This window comes from Vanellus vanellus, assembly GCF_965231255.1.
Source record: "Vanellus vanellus genome assembly, chromosome: 11".
Lineage (NCBI taxonomy): Eukaryota > Metazoa > Chordata > Aves > Charadriiformes > Charadriidae > Vanellus > Vanellus vanellus.
The window spans coordinates 12,230,462-12,246,246 of NC_138916.1; the positions used below are offsets into that span (position 1 = coordinate 12,230,462).

General features: G+C 39.3%; 1 long non-coding RNA gene across 1 annotated transcript in view; it reads left to right on the top strand.

Moving 5' to 3' along the window:
* The first annotated feature begins 8,815 nt into the window (after nucleotides 1-8,815).
* The window catches only part of LOC309676232, a 44,770-nt gene continuing 37,800 nt past the window's right edge, over nucleotides 8,816-15,785 (top strand). Inside the window, exon 1 of the long non-coding RNA XR_014269577.1 lies at nucleotides 8,816-8,867. This is a non-coding gene — a long non-coding RNA (uncharacterized lncRNA). The remainder of the gene's footprint in view (nucleotides 8,868-15,785) is intronic.

Consider the following 15,785-nt stretch of genomic DNA (forward strand, 5'->3'; position numbering starts at 1 on the left):
TTTCCAACTGTAATTACTTCATAAAAAGAAATGATACAGTGCTGCACCTAGGCAACAATGCCAAACTAACAGGGCAGAATAAAGCATGCAAAAGAGAATGACACAGAAGAGATAAGTAGACATAATTTGTTTGCAGGCTTTGTTTCATGATTCTGTAACATATTTATCGGGAAAAAGCAGAGGGATTTCAAAGCAACTATTCTGGGCGCTCCTCCAGAATTAAGTGCAGCTGTTTATGCCTTAAAGTCAATTATTTTTTGTGTTTGTTCTCTAATCATTCATTATTTGTAGGTGCCACGAAACAATCCATGAAGAGCTGATAGAACAAACATTATTCCCTGTAGATTTTTTTAAAATATTCATCATGTGCTTAAAGTTTGTATTAGGTAGTTCTGTGAACTCAGCATTACTGAACGTGGAGAGGACAGCAATGTGTGAATTTAAAGCCTTTTGGCACTATTAAAAATCAAAGTCTTATTTATTTTTAAAATCACTTGGTTTATGTTTTTCCTTCTGGCACATGTTACTGTTGGGATAAATCTATTAAAATATGGGCTGAGTCAGTGTGAATCTATTGCCCTGTGATCCTTTTCAAATTAATATTTCAAACAAGGATTTATCTCTGTCACTGTGATGGTACAAATATCTTTGTCCGATGCTGGCTTGCCTGCTGCTGGGTCCTCAACTTCAGAATTTCAGTAGTGGCTTAATTATTAATAGAGGGCAGATATGATCCTTAGCTACAATGAAAGAGAGTTTCAATGAACACTCACAGCAATAATTATGGTTTTCAAATTAGTATTGTGAGCTTTGGGTAGCATGAATAAGAGCACAAGTCACCCACATTTTTACGAACATTAATCTCAGATAGTTGTGTTAGATTTATTGCCTGAGATATGTATAAAAATAGCCCTGTGGGTCCATACCAGCTAAATAGAATGTATCAGCCAAAAAACATTTCAGGTGCCGACAGATAACAAGTTTGTCTTGCAGCAGTACCTCTCCCTTCAATAATTAGAGCAGGATTATCAGGACTGGTATATCAAACCCTCCATATAGGATCTTGTAGGACTGGCTGATTGAATGATGCATATGGTGAAAGCCCTCTCTCTTCTTTCTTGCTGCCTCTAGTTCTGTAACAGCAGAGAGAAATAGGGGGAACAAACAGTCTAGTTGTGCCTGTTAAAACTTACCACTCTTTGTACTACAAGAGAGAAGAAAAATACAGACACAAGGGCCAGAGCCACTAGTGGGGCAAGAACAGCTGTAGCATTGTACAAGAAAACAGAAGAGGAGGGGGTAGCACAAGAATAAAACCAAAAAAATTCATGGGGAGAGAAAGAAAAGATGTCCAGTAATAGAGAAACGTGTAAAAGAACAAGGGGGACGGGAGGGAAATACCTACAAAAGGCCTGTTTTCTACATGACTGCCCTTGTTTTGGATGCAGACTGCTTTCATGCAGTAAGACACTGGCATTTAGAAATAGAGTTTGATAGGACTTAAAGGCAGCTTGTACTTGCAAAGCTTTACCATAAGCCCAGTCTTTCTTTCCTGTTCCAATTTTGGTTATCCCAACAGAGAGCCTGATCTCGCTTTTCATTTGGGTATGGGGCAAGCAGAAAATTTTTACTGGATTAATCAGTTCCTCAATAGTACTGAAGGCACCTAATTGAGTTTGTATTTTCCAATGTAGATTGGGGAAGATGGAGATGAAATAAATGAGTGTGAGAGGGGAGTAAGATCCTGGATCCGTTTCCGTTGTAGAGACAAGGAATGGGAGTCAGTGTGCTCTTGCACGTGCATCTCTACTAGTGCACAAACCCAAGTGACTTGCCTGTGATGTGTAATAGGTGGACAGCTACTGGCCATATCCAAGTGGGCATTTTTTGGCTTGTTTCATATTCAGACCCCTTTCTCACCCTTCCAAGCACACATCCTTTAAAGGACACATACTTGCAAGATGCATTATTTTTTATCTCTTACTAATAAACTAGATAAAAACAGGAAAAGTAGCAAAATGCTAAATAAATGCAGATTGCATGTTTTCTAGACTATTATTTTGTTAGCCACCTGCATATTCAACTTTGAAAATAAGCTGTTGCACAGAAATAGTAGCTCGTGTCTGTGGGAATTTTCCTGCAATTGAAACTGGCTTACTTACATATTGATTAAAATATTATTTAAGATATTTTGGAAAGATGAGTATTTAGAGGACAGTCGAATAATTTAACCACCTGGCTTAGTCCTCTCTCTCCCTCACAAATTCCAAGAAAGAAATGCCAGTGAAATACAAGTCTAAGAAATGTCGTTACAGCATTGGCTAATACAAATTGCTTGATGCAGCAATGTCAAAGAATGAGTGATTGCTCTGTAGATAAGTGTTTTCATGACTGAAATAAAGAGATGCTGGGGGCTGAAGCACCTGCAAAGTGACGGGTGGGTTGAGTACTTAGATGCCAGCCTGGGTCTGGTATATACCCAGGAATCAGAAATGATGTTGCTAGGTAAAGTGAAATATTACAACAGCACTCGACCTTTGCAGACCCATAGTTAAATCCACTGGAAAGGATACCATTTATTATAGTAATTCTCATTAAAAACATGTTTCTAAATTTCACCCACTATGGATATTAATGTGGGTGTAAAAATACAGCAAATTAGCACACAATGAAATGTAATTTAGAGTAGAGTCTGCAGGGAGGGCAATACTGCTACCTTTTCTCTACCTATAGGATGGAGTTAAATTTGACTCCTGTTTTGATCCAATAACTATGAATCTATCACCTTTCATAAATGCTAGTTTCACTTAAAAGTAACAGCTTTTGAGTAAAAAAAAAAAAAAAAACGAAAACCAAAAAAACACACAACAAACTCCACTATCAATTCACCCAACTGTTTGGTTGGAATAGTAGCTATGTTTGTGCAGTAGAAACACTGATATTTATTTTTTTCCCGACAAGTTGGAAGTACAGAGACTATGGATGTAATTCTGCTTATGCTTTAGGTTCAAATAAGGTATAATCCAGATAACTTCCATGAATCAAATTCTGGCCTCAGTCCATGGAAACTGGAGATATTCAGCAATGTTAGGAGAGCAATTGCAGGTGTATGCTAGTGCAAGTGGAGAATTCAGCGAAGCAGATCTGTAGAACAATAAGAGAAAGCGTAAAAGTGATTAAAATCAGGTTCAGCGTGTAATGCAGTGTTCAGCTAAGCTCAACCCGTAGTTTTTATACATACTGCCAAGGTGCCAAGCACAAAAGATAATGCACAGAATGCCAATCTTAACTCTGAATTTCTTTGATTTGGCTGGCAGGTGTTGTGATGGCCTGAACATCATTTAAGCTGAAAAGACGATTTTTTGTGTATGTTCGTCTCTTGTGGCATTATTGTACATTATATACAACATTCTAGATGTGGAGCGATTTATCTATTTTTATAGAGGTGGTAACATTAATTTTAATGTTAGCCTTTGGTATGACACAGACTTTGTCTTCATTATTCTGAAATATTGTTTGAAAAAAACCCCACAAATCCATTTATGTTTTCAATTTGCTTTGAACTATTTTTCAACAACTCGGGTCAAGACCTAATTTCTACAGCAATCTTCACTGCATTTTATTGTTCACCAGCGACTTGTACATGATTAAGGAATCCATCAGGAAAATTCTCTTTTCATTCTTTCTATAACATCTCTTTTCCCAATGTCCCACTTGCAGTATTTTATTTATTTCTTTTTTTTTTTTTAGTATGGGAGCTAGAATAAAATTTGAGGATGAAAAATGGATGCTATACTTCAGAAATTGGCAAGTTCATTTCAACCACCTCCTCTGTAATTTTGCGTTTTGTAACACAACACGATATTTCAATCTTATACATGTGCAAAAACTCATTCAAATGTTTGCAGTTCAGTGTCTGCTGGAGTTGTAATAGGGCACTATACTTTCAAGCCTAAGAATCGTGCCAAAAATGTTCATGCTGGCAAACATCTGAGCGACCTGATTCACCAAATCACCTGTTCATAAATACTTATTTAAAGAAATACATTTTTATATATATATATATATATATGTATGCCTGCATATGCACACATGCATGTATCTCAAACACAGAAGCCAATCAACTTTTCGAGGCTTAAAACTGGATACTTCTGATATACGGGTTTTGTGAGTAAGGAAGTGGCCAAGTTGTCCAAAACATTGGTCCTTGCTGGTGTGTGATGGAAAAGAGTGTGTACACATGTTCAAAACAGAGTTTTACCTGGTGCCTTGTTTAATGAGTAAGTTCACAAAAATTCACGTGTTGATAATGTGCTCTTTGCTGTTGATTGTATAATGTATAGAACCAAAATTGCCATCCCAGATTTACCTCTGCAAACATTATTATTCTGTGATTTCTGCAGCTGAAATAAACTGCAAGGATACAAACTTTAATTAGCAGTAAGTTTAAGAAAAGATTTATAATATCATAAAAGGCATTAAAATTTAGATTTTTCAACTGTAAAAGTATGACAAAGTCTAAACTCCATTAACCATACCTGTAATATCTGACTTACTCATAGTGAAAGGTCTTAGATGTCTGCTACAGTAAAGTGTTCAATTTACATATATACTGTATAGACATGTACTTATATACATATACTGCACCAACACAAAGCCTAAACAGATCAAGTTATAGATGATCCACGGAAAATGGGCTGTGCTAATTTCATTAGTCTGATACCATCAGATCTGTTCTGTCCAAAGAAGTATCACTGCATGGTTATTACACAGGAACCAGCCTTTACACACCTGTTGCAGCCTTGTTTGATGACATGAGCAAACAGGAGTTGTCATCTGATCTATGGGTTCCCACTCAATTAAAGAGGAAAAAACAGACAGCAGGTTAGACTTGCTTGCCCCAGTCAGGGTAATTAGGATTGTAAAATTTCATGGGCTAGGACCCAGCGCAAAAAGCTCAGGATTCATAGAAATTTATTTGGGGGTAGGTTATCAGAGGCTAGGACATGCCATCAAAAGAACACTTTTGGTAGTAGCAGTGTTTCAGGAATGCAGGAACCGTAATTGCCTGCTAAAGCAATTAATATATTTTGGACTCTATTTAGGAGGTTGTTAAATCCTGGCGAGAAAAGGCATACCAATTTTGGCAAAGGTGGTAGGCAAAGCAAGGAGGAGTCTCTGCCGCATACAGCCAGGAATAAGGCACAGTGATGCCTTGGGAATGATGGCGCTGGGTGAGACAGCAAGGAGACTCCTCATCACCCTCTCTCTTCCCAAGCACCAGGACATTTTATATGTTTATGGCTTCATGGAGTAAGAAGCAGTTTCAGCAGTCTGTGGAACTGAGGCCTTTTTCTCTTCCTTCTCTTTTTGAGGTCTTGTTACCCAGTGGTCTTCAGCAAACTTCCATCACTTGCATATCTCAGAGGGCTTATGTTTCAAACAGTGCGCTCAGGCTGATACCTTCTCAGAATTGCGTATAATGCAAAGGAGTTGGTACCAGCACAGCATTTATCAAGGTTGAGATGAAAAATCCCTTCTTGGGATTTCTCTGAGAATACACCAGGTGGTGCCACGGATGTTTGCTGAGACAATGTGCAATTACTTTTCTTGTTCTGCCAGAAAAGCTTTAAAAGGCCACATGAGTTCTACTTTATCACTTGCCCTTCTCTTTTCACTCGTGCTGCCTGTGACTCACTTGGACTCTGTTCTGGAAATGTCTCTGTGCTCAGTGGATGTGACCCCAATTACTCCTTGCTTTTTCTCCTTCTCTTCCCCTCCCTTAATGCTAGTGGATTTTCTTCTTTACATTTACATTGCGACTAAGAGAAGTATCCCTCTGTCCTTCCCAATAACTCGATACATGAATCTGCAGTCTGCCATCTGATATGAAACGTTTTAAGCCATATAGAGCTGCTCTCTATCTTGTTGTTTAGCTGATCTGTTAATAGAACTCGGTGGACAAGGTTAAAAATAGATCCACGTCTTAAAGCAACAATAGTTTCATGTTAAATCAAAAAGTAGTTTCCATTGATTCTGCCCTTATCGTGCTGGAGCCTTTTGATTCAGTACATGTCTAAATTAATGCAGGTAGAAGGCTCTTTTGAATAGTAATGTGTTTTCCCCAGTTGCTCCTTGCCTGGCTCATCTTTGGTTGTCATGATGATCTTGTAGGGTCCCTGACCAGTCTGCCACTGTTCCTGCTCCTATGCAGTGAAATGTGAAATTGCAGTCTTCTGCACCAGGAGTGTGAATGGCTTGTACTAAAGCAAGCATTGGTGCGTGTAATGGCAGTGGCCACGAAAAGGAAGTTTACAGCAAATCGCCCTATGCACAAGGCATGGGAGAAGGTCATTATAAGGCTGATACTTGGACCGAAGTTACAATTTGTGTGTAAAAAATATTTTATCAGACTCAAGGCTGAAGCTGACAATCATTCCCTTTTAGAAGTTCTTCACCAGATGAGATGAAGGTCACGTTCATATCATTGATCACTTCTTGACTGATGATCTAAACGATCAATTACATATTTTTAATAGTATACTTAGGTGCATCCTGCCAACTAGCTATGACTTTCTCCAATCCAAATGTCATCTATAACAGACTTAGTATATGCAGGGTTTTTTTAGGACAGAATTGCCATCAAAATGAAAAGGTATTTAGTAAGTGCTGGTTTGGATTATTTTACCTAAATGTTATTAAGTCTCCAAATTGTTCTTTTTGAGAAAGGTATTTAAGTTTCAAGATCATTTAAAGCTTCTCATACATAGCACTCTGGGACAACAGGAAAGACCTGAAAAGAAGTCTGTCAAAGGGCCATTCTCTCAGCAGTCACAAACCATTTAAGCAAGTTCCCCTGTTTCTATCTCTTTCTGGAACTTTACATTTTTTCAAGAAGTTTTTCAGTTTGGAGAGAAAAAAAATCACAACCCCAAACCCTGCATTTGACTCTCAATTATGTATTTTTAAGGCCACAGTTTTGCTCAGCTAGTTGAGTTCTTCATAAAACTTACCTAGTAGTCTTTGTATATGGCATGAGAATAACTGTAGAATGTTTTTTCCTCCAGCCTTTTCTCTCTAACTCAGCTTTACAACCTGTTTTCCTTGTTTTATTTACCCTTTTTCTCATCCTTTCCCATCAATCTCTTCCAAATGGAGTTTAAAACAAGGACAGTTTACTTAGAAATCAAACCTTCAAACTCACAGACTACCGGTGGTTTTTAACATTAGTTTAAATGAGCTTAAACATCCCTAAAAAGAAATATTTTGAAGTGGCATGTAAGCCTCATGCACTATTCAGCCTGGTGATGAGGACTAAAGTAATGTTTTGAGACACCTTTTAAAGAAAACAGCCCTGGAAGTGGGACGGGATTCAGCTACGCTTAGGATAAGGGGCAGCTGGAGTCACTGCTGCAGTCAACAGAGCAAATGAATGGGTCTTAGTCCTTTCATGAATCCACGCATACCGGTAAAAATATAAGCTTATAAGCACTTGTTGGGCGAAGAGAAAGAAAGAAGCTATTTATGTGCTTAGAATTACACATGTACATAGCCACTGCATGTAGCACAGTGAAGTCTGTACTATTTCGGTGGCACAGTATATCCTTGGTGTATGTAGATACTCGGTATATCTGCTCATTTGGCTGACAGCACAAAGTTAAATACAGGAGTGGTGTTAGCCAAGGGGAGCTGACAACAGATGAATCGATGAAAGAGAAGGAAGTGACTCTGGGGATTATACCAGTGTCCTTGAGATAAACTGTAGGTGAGATGATGATGGTGTTTGAATGTGATGCTTAATGAAAAGAGAAATAATATACATTACATATTTTAACATGGAGTATGGAAGTTTGTTTAGAGAGGCAAAGAGAATAAGAGCTGAGTTTCTTGTCTCCTATGCTGCTAGTATCTTTCTCAGATCATACAACTGAAACTAGTTCTTCAAGAAGCATTCCTTTTTGAGCACAAGTCCTAGAGCTCACTTGTCCACAGGCACTATCAGTCAGTATTCACCAAGAAATGCCGATCACCAGTCTCTGGGACAGATCTGTTAATAAAGCAAAAAAGACTAGGTTCAAAAGAGCACCAAGGAATGAAACTCCCTTGCCAAGGTGAACTGTGCAACAGGTTTTGGGTTGTTAGCACTTGGAGGAGTGAAGCATTCAGCAGAGCCATGGAGCTGAGGCAACAGCTTCTGTAGCACGTGTGTGACAGAGATGCTCATTTCTAAACTTGGGCAGAAGTGGCAAGGTGTAGGCCTTTCTGAAGGATATTGCAGCTCCTTGTTGTGATTTTGTGTATATTTGCACAGATAGTGTGGCTATTTGGAAGGATTATTCTGAATTTCTGGATGAGCTTCTAGTCACAGGCAGTGGTTTCACTCCGTTAACACCATATAACAAAGTAAGATGCAACAGTTTCATCCAGAGAGAGATCAAATTAATGGCACATGCCACTTGGGATCCCACACGGGAAAATGGGAAGCTAGTGACCCTGTAATTACAGGAGGCTCCTGAAAAAGCCTAAGTAAAGGCCTCTAGTGTGAAAGGAGCACAATGTTGAAGGACCTCAGGGGCAGCATCCCCTCAGTCCTTGCATACAGACATTGTGTGCACTCACGGTAGAAGCAGGCACATTGCCACTGCATACACATAGAGGGGACTCTCTGGAAATGATACCTTTTCTGTCTTGCCATGGGGAATTTGACTCAGAGGTACTGCTGCAGTTATACAGACTCACAGGTTCTTCTTTTGTGAGTTTTCTTAACAGTTTATATGATCTCATTTCAGGATTTTCAGTGGATTCTCTGTTTGCTCATAAGTCCAAGCGAGGAAAGAAGAAAACCTTCCTGTTCCACACACACACTGGTATGTAGAGAAACCCCTACATTCTTCAATCAGATTTTTTAAATTGGAATTTTGCCCCTGTTATAGTTTAGCCTCAGGCTGGTAATTTGGCGCTTGCTTCAGTCACTGGGGTCCCTAATTGGAAAAAGTACAGAACAGAAAAGAGAGTTGTGAGGGGAGGGGTGGGGGTGGATCACATTTATACCAAATAACCAAGTCCCCCAGCACACAAATTCAACCAACCAAACTTTAAATATCCATTTTTTTTCCCCTGAAGAGAGTAGAAGAGAAACAAAAAGATTAGGCCTTGATGACAGAGTCTCTGGAAAAGTATAAAATCTAATAACACTGACTTTCCATCCAACCTCTCACACACATATCAGAGGAAAATGCCCCCTGCTAAATACAATGAAAGTTCAGTTGGGCAGGGTTATTTATTTTCTTTTTAACACTGCCATTCCAACACATATGAGTATACTTGTCCTATCTGTGCACATATCTACATAGATGATATATCACTAGTATACATGATTCACAGGGGCTCAGTGCAAAAACTAAAGAATTTTCTCAGTTTGAGGCCAGTTTTCAAAACTGAAAATGAGTGACACCAGTGCCACATTTTTTTCCTTGATGTAGCTAGGACTGTGGGTGCACTTCACTAGGCTTTAAACTTCTTTGGCCATTATTAGAAGGCTCCAAGGTTTCCTTTCAGCCTATGAAAGCTGTCTTGTGGAATAAGGCTCCCTTACAAGCCCAGCATTATGTGAACAGGACTTCTGGGATGCAAGGACTGAGGGGAATCCTGCATCAATGGTCTCTCACATTGTGCTTTCCTGATGAGAAGCTTCTATGTGGCTACTTAAGGAGCCATGCCTAGGCAGCATCTCTGGAGACCTGCTTTGTTGTCCATGTTATTTTGGCCCTGAATTCCTCATCTTCCCAATTTTATGAGCCTGTTGCCGTGGTGCAGGAACTGCATCTCTGTGGGTACATATGGATAAATGATACCCCTGTGTCTTTAGTGAAGGGGGAAATGTGTCCCACAGCGTTCGCTAGTGTAGGTTTAAGAGAATATGTCAGTGGAGTAGGTGCAGTAAATGGGATTTTTTTACAATATACTGTTGTAAGCAGGTGGCCTTAGAATCCAAGTCTGTTGTATTTTTTTGTTGTATGTGTAAGTTTACTTAGAAACTTGTATTAATTGAAAGAAATGCTTTTACTCAGCCAGGAGTTATTGACCATTTTCACAAAAAAATGTGCACTCTACAAAACTTAAATTACATAATTGTTCAAGAAGGACTAGTACCTCCTGTGGCATCTTTAGTTAGAGGAAATAGAGAGTTTCATTAATCAGGGCTTCTGAGGATGCTGATAACAATAATTCTTTTCTAATGTACTGATATAACTCTCAATTGTTTCATATTAAGCTGAGAAAATGGGAAGAGTTAGAAGATGGTACACATTTTAATAGAAGCAATAATTCTGCTTGAAGGGTTGTCTGAATGCTGTGCTGGGGAAATGAAACCAATAGATCCCGTTTTACTGAATATAGCTGTGTAGGAAGAAAAGGTCATAGTTCTGGGCCTAATTCGGTTACTGTTTTAAAACTGTTGTTAGTATTTTTCAATTTATTTTATAGTTTTAAAATAGGGACAAACATATAGATGTAATAATTACTGCAAACTACAAAAGATTTTCTTTGTTTGGATCATATGCTATAAGCTTATTAGCCAGTGTGACTCAGCTGCTTCCCACTGTCCTCGGTTACATCCATTTACACCAGGTAAAGATCCAGCTCACCATATTTCTTTCCAGCTGATGATTATTTTGCGCTGATGGGCTATTAGCTGTTATGGGCTACTCAGCTATCTAACACCCATTGCATTCATACCCAGAAGTCTTGCTAAGTGAGTACTAACAAGTAACTGCCTTTGAATTTTCATGAGCTAAGCATCGTGGGTCAGATTCTCATTTAGTCTAAGGCACCTCTAGATGCTGTGGCATTATAAAGTGGCCTTATTGTGTATATAAAATAACCCTAGCCTTTTGAAGAATGATGCCATGTGATTTCTCATAGCTCTTTCATTTACCGTAAGCACTTTGCAGTCTGATCCCATTTTCCTTTATATTGTTTCCTTTTGGGAAGTCTAAGTGGTGAAATCCTTAACACAGGCCTGTGGCTGGTAACCTTCAAATCTCGGAGGAAAGTGATCCCTGCCAAACCTCATTAGCACTGTCTGTTATTAAGTACTATGTCATCAGGTTGTTGTTACAAAATCTGGACCTATTTTAGTGCTGTACCAACTAGTGATGATGTTTAATAAATAATACATTATTGGTCGAACTACTAGTTGAGCAGATGTGTACAGCTTTGAATAGTGTCTTCCAGTATTCTCCCCCTAATTAAAAAGGAGTCCAGAGCTCAATTTCCATTTGTAGAATAAAATCATAGAATCTTTTAGGTTAGAAAAGACCTTTAAGATCATCAAGTCCAACCATTAACCTAGTGCTGCCAAGTCCACCACTAAACTATGTTCCTAAGCACCACACCTACACATCTTTTAAATACCTCCTGGGATGGTGACCCAACCACTTCCCTGGGCAGCCTGTTCCAATGCTTGACAACCCTTTTGGTGAAGAATTTCTTCCTCATAGCCAATCTAAGCCTTCCCTGGGGCAACTTGAGGTTCTTTCCTCTTGTCCTATCACTTGTTACTTGGGAGAAGAGACCAACTCCCACTTCACTACAACCTCCTTTCAGGTAGTTGTAGAGAGTGATAAGGTCTCGCTTGAGCCTCCTTTTCTCCAACCTAAACAACTCGAGTTCCCTCAGCCGCTCCTCATAAGACTTGTGCTCTAGACCCTTCAACATCTTCATTGCTGCTCTTCTTTGGACACACTCCAGCATCTCAATGTCTTTCTTGTAGTGAGGGACCCAAAACTGAACACAGTGTTCGTGGTGAGGCCTCATTAGTGCTGAGTACAGGGGGACAATCCCTGCGCTAGTCCTGCTGGCCACACTATTCCTGATACAGGCCAGGATGCTGTTGGCCTTCTTGGCCACCTGGGCACACTGCTGGCTCATATTCAGCTGGCTGTTGACCAACACCCCCAGGTCCTTTTCCACTGGGCAGCTTTCCAGCCACTCTTCCCCAAGCCCGTAAGGCTGCAAGGAGTTACAAGTGCAGGACCCGGCACTTGTCCTTGTTGAAACTCATACCACTGGCCTCAGCCCATCAATCCAGCCTGTCCAGATACCTCTGTAGAGCCTTCTTACCATCAAGATCAACACTCCCACCCAACGTGGTGTTGTCTACAAATTACTGGGGGTGCACTCGAACCCCTTATAGAAAATAAGAATTGGAAATACTGTAAAAACCTAAAACTCTTGTTATATTCATGCAAACAAAAATCTGTCCAGTTTAGATAATTTGAAGTCATAGGTATGTAAAATCTTTACAGCCAGTAACTGAAGTGTTCTTGGCTGACAACACCCTTCTCTCTGGTATTGAAGTATTTCCCTATTCTCATTGTTGGAGTGACACACTATATAGAACAACCTGAAAGTTTTAAGAGTTAATAGGGTTAATATACCTGGTATGGTGTACATAATTCCTTAAGGAAATTCTTCCTCTCCACTAATTCTGAAGTAGTGCTGTTGCATACCTTTCACCATTTATAAGGCGGTGTTGTATAATTGTTTTCCATGAGAACGGAACTCAAGAACTGTTAGCTTCAAATCCCTTGTCTATTCCTAGCCCATTCTGAGTCTTGGGGAAAACTCAGTACCTCCATTTTATCTCAGAAAAAATAAGAAAAACTAATTAGCCCAGTTCACAAGGCTTTGCTAAAATTACTGTACTCTTTTTAAAAAAAGTTTACTTTACTGTATAATAGAAGTGCTAAGTATTCTATAGTAGCATCTACAAAAATGCCATAAGCTTGAGTAGAAAAAAAAAGTAGATATCACCAGAACTTGTATTTCCTAAAAACTGAGATGGAGATTATTTTTAAAAAATATTCCTATATTTTTTCTTTGGGGCCGCTTTCTATCCCTCTGGGGTTTGTGCTCTAAAGGCATTTACATTACTTTATCGTTATACCACCTACTTTCCCAAGGTTTCTAGGAAACTCTGGTTGGAAAAAAAAAAAAAAAAAAGAGTGCTGCCACTGCCTTTTCTGTATCTTTTTCTGTGACTAAACAGAGAACTTCATTCTCCTGGAATATTAATCTACTTCATTTCATAAGTATCAAAATGAAATGGATATTTGCAAAGGTCAAGTTACAGTATATGGCAGGAAGAACATGCCAAAAACAATTAAAATTACTAGGGCTGTATAGGAAAGACACACACACCACATATTGCTCACAGGTGCTCTGTGTGAAGCCCAATCCAATAAATGTCAGTCCAGTCATTTACACTAGGAGAGTGCCAGTCATGTAAAAAGAAACAGAAGAACAGATGCTTTATGAGAAACAAACCCAATACAAATAAACTCAAAACTGATTATAAAAAAAATCACACCAAACAAGTATTAAAATGCATATGAACTGCACTTGGGATTCTGTGAATGTTTTGTCTCCGTTTGGGATTCAGTGAATGATTTGTAAAGCAAGAGGTAAATAATTCTTAGTGCTTTGTAAGTCTTTTGAAACCTTGCCTCTGCATCTCTGTGAGTTTTGTTTCGTTTTATTTCCTCAGTCTTTTACTCCATGTTCTTTGAACTTTGGTTTTCAAAAGGCAAAAATGTCCACAAAAGTATGGTGAAATTTAAGAATTTAATCCATGGGAGTTTTTTGTTTTTGTTTAAGTGCTGAGGACTAAAGATCTGACTTTAGCATGTGTTTTGAAAAGCTTACACAGCCCTGACTTTTTGGGAACCAGGACTGGCTTTACAATCTGCTAAAAAAAAAGCGAGTTATGTGGGTTTAGTGTTTATTGTAAACACTTCATGGTTAAAGCTATTATCACTGACAAGAGAGGACCAGGTTCATCAGCTACCCACGCTTCCCTTCCCTGTTCGCAAGTGGTGTCTGTATGTGCCACAGTCATAGCTGGAGAATCTAGCACAGGTTGAAAACTTATTGAGTATGAGAGTGTTACATACTACTTGAGTGTAAGAATTTGTAACTGTTAGATAAATGTTTATAGAGTCACTTTTTTTTTTTTTTTTTTTTTTTTTAATTTATGTTCTGCTTACTATAAGCCAAAGATCTCATAAGAGGCTATGGATTCTGCTTTGGTGATATTTTTAGTAGTCCAATTTCATGCAAGGCACAACCACCTCTAGATATAGGCATCCTAACAAGATCCAGTCTACAGTGCTGCTGGCTACTTCTGGCCTGCTGAGATTTCTGAAAAGCTGGAATCAAGCGCAGCTGAGCTGAACAAATTTTTAAAGGAAAATCAGACGCGGATTTCATTCTTTTTTTCTTTTATCCAAAATAAATGTAGAAGCCCTAAAGCTCCTGGAATATGTAGACCTCAAACTTGAAATCTTATACTCATAAAGAGTAGTGCAGAACAAGCAGCAGTAAAACTCACCAGATAAATTGTCTCAACTCTGACCAGAGCTACCACCCTTTTGGGTCAAAAGCTAACTTGTGTTCCTTACTCATTTAATCCCCTGCTTTTCTGCTGAAAGGGTCGACAACGGACTCATTCCCACTAGCAACTGGGCTGAAGCTACACATTCGTTTCATATATACCACGGGACAGATCTGTGGTACTAACGATTTTCAGACTCTATGAACTGGAGTTGGATCTGACCCTGTGACCAGGAGGTTAAAGGCTCCAAATCCAATTACTAAACCCCAGAGATACCAAGTCACCTTTGCTTAAACATGACGTCAGCAGTGATGAGAACTGTAGTGAGCTATTGTATTCAGCCAGGTAGACCAGCAACACGAAGGCGAGTTGCTAGGATATGCCCCTTTCAGACAGCTTATTTCATCTCTTCTCCTTTTCCAGACATGGTATTCATCTTTCTTCAGAAAAGAAGTGTCAAGGAGATGAGAAGGATCCTGTGAACATAAAATATACAATCCCATCCTCGGCACCATACGTATGTTAAGTATTTGAAAACGCTGGGTGAGTCCCAAGTGAAAAATTGACTACTGCACATCATTTATTCGTGGCCTATCTACGACTGAAATTTGATATTCAAGATTCATGCTTAGCAGCTGGTTGATGGTACCTCTTGCCAGTCTTCTTTTTGCTGGTGCTGCTCTTCTGTCATGGCTGAGTGACACATACATGCACGCAGGTGAACAATGGCTGACAAAATGTAAATGCACCAGGCAAGAACATGTACAGTTGTGCTTCTGAGTCATCCCTGGTGCCCTTCTTCCTCATTCATGTGGCTGTGTGATGGCAAAGGCCCGGTTTACGTGCAAGGAAGACCTCAGTTGTAGGCAAGTTCTGCAACACAGGTGAGGAAGGAGGTGTTTTACCAGAACTAGACTTTGGCTGGCAATTTGGGAAGAGCAGAGGAGATTAAATAGAAAAAAAATAAGAAACGCAAAGCGAGACAGGAAAAGATAGAAGCTTAACAGCAGGAGAACCACAGAAATGATAAGTTAATTTTGATCTATCTGATGGAAATGTCAGAGAAGAACTAGGGTTCAGCCGTGTTTCGTACACAGGGCTTTTCTTGAGGATTTGCTATAGACCTATTAATTGCTATGATTGTTTAAGGGTTTTGGAGGGAAATTAAAGTCCCCTAAAATCAACTAATAAATGTGACCTTATGACTGTTATGACTGAGAGGAAATATTGTGGAAAATCATACTGGAGAGCCCAGAACTGGATGCAGTACTCCAGATGAGGCATCACCAGTGCCAAGTAGAGAAAGGATCACTTCTGTTGACCTTCTGGCAGTGCTCTACCAAATCCAGCCAGGATATTGTTGCAAACAAGCTGAGGGTGCACTCTGGTC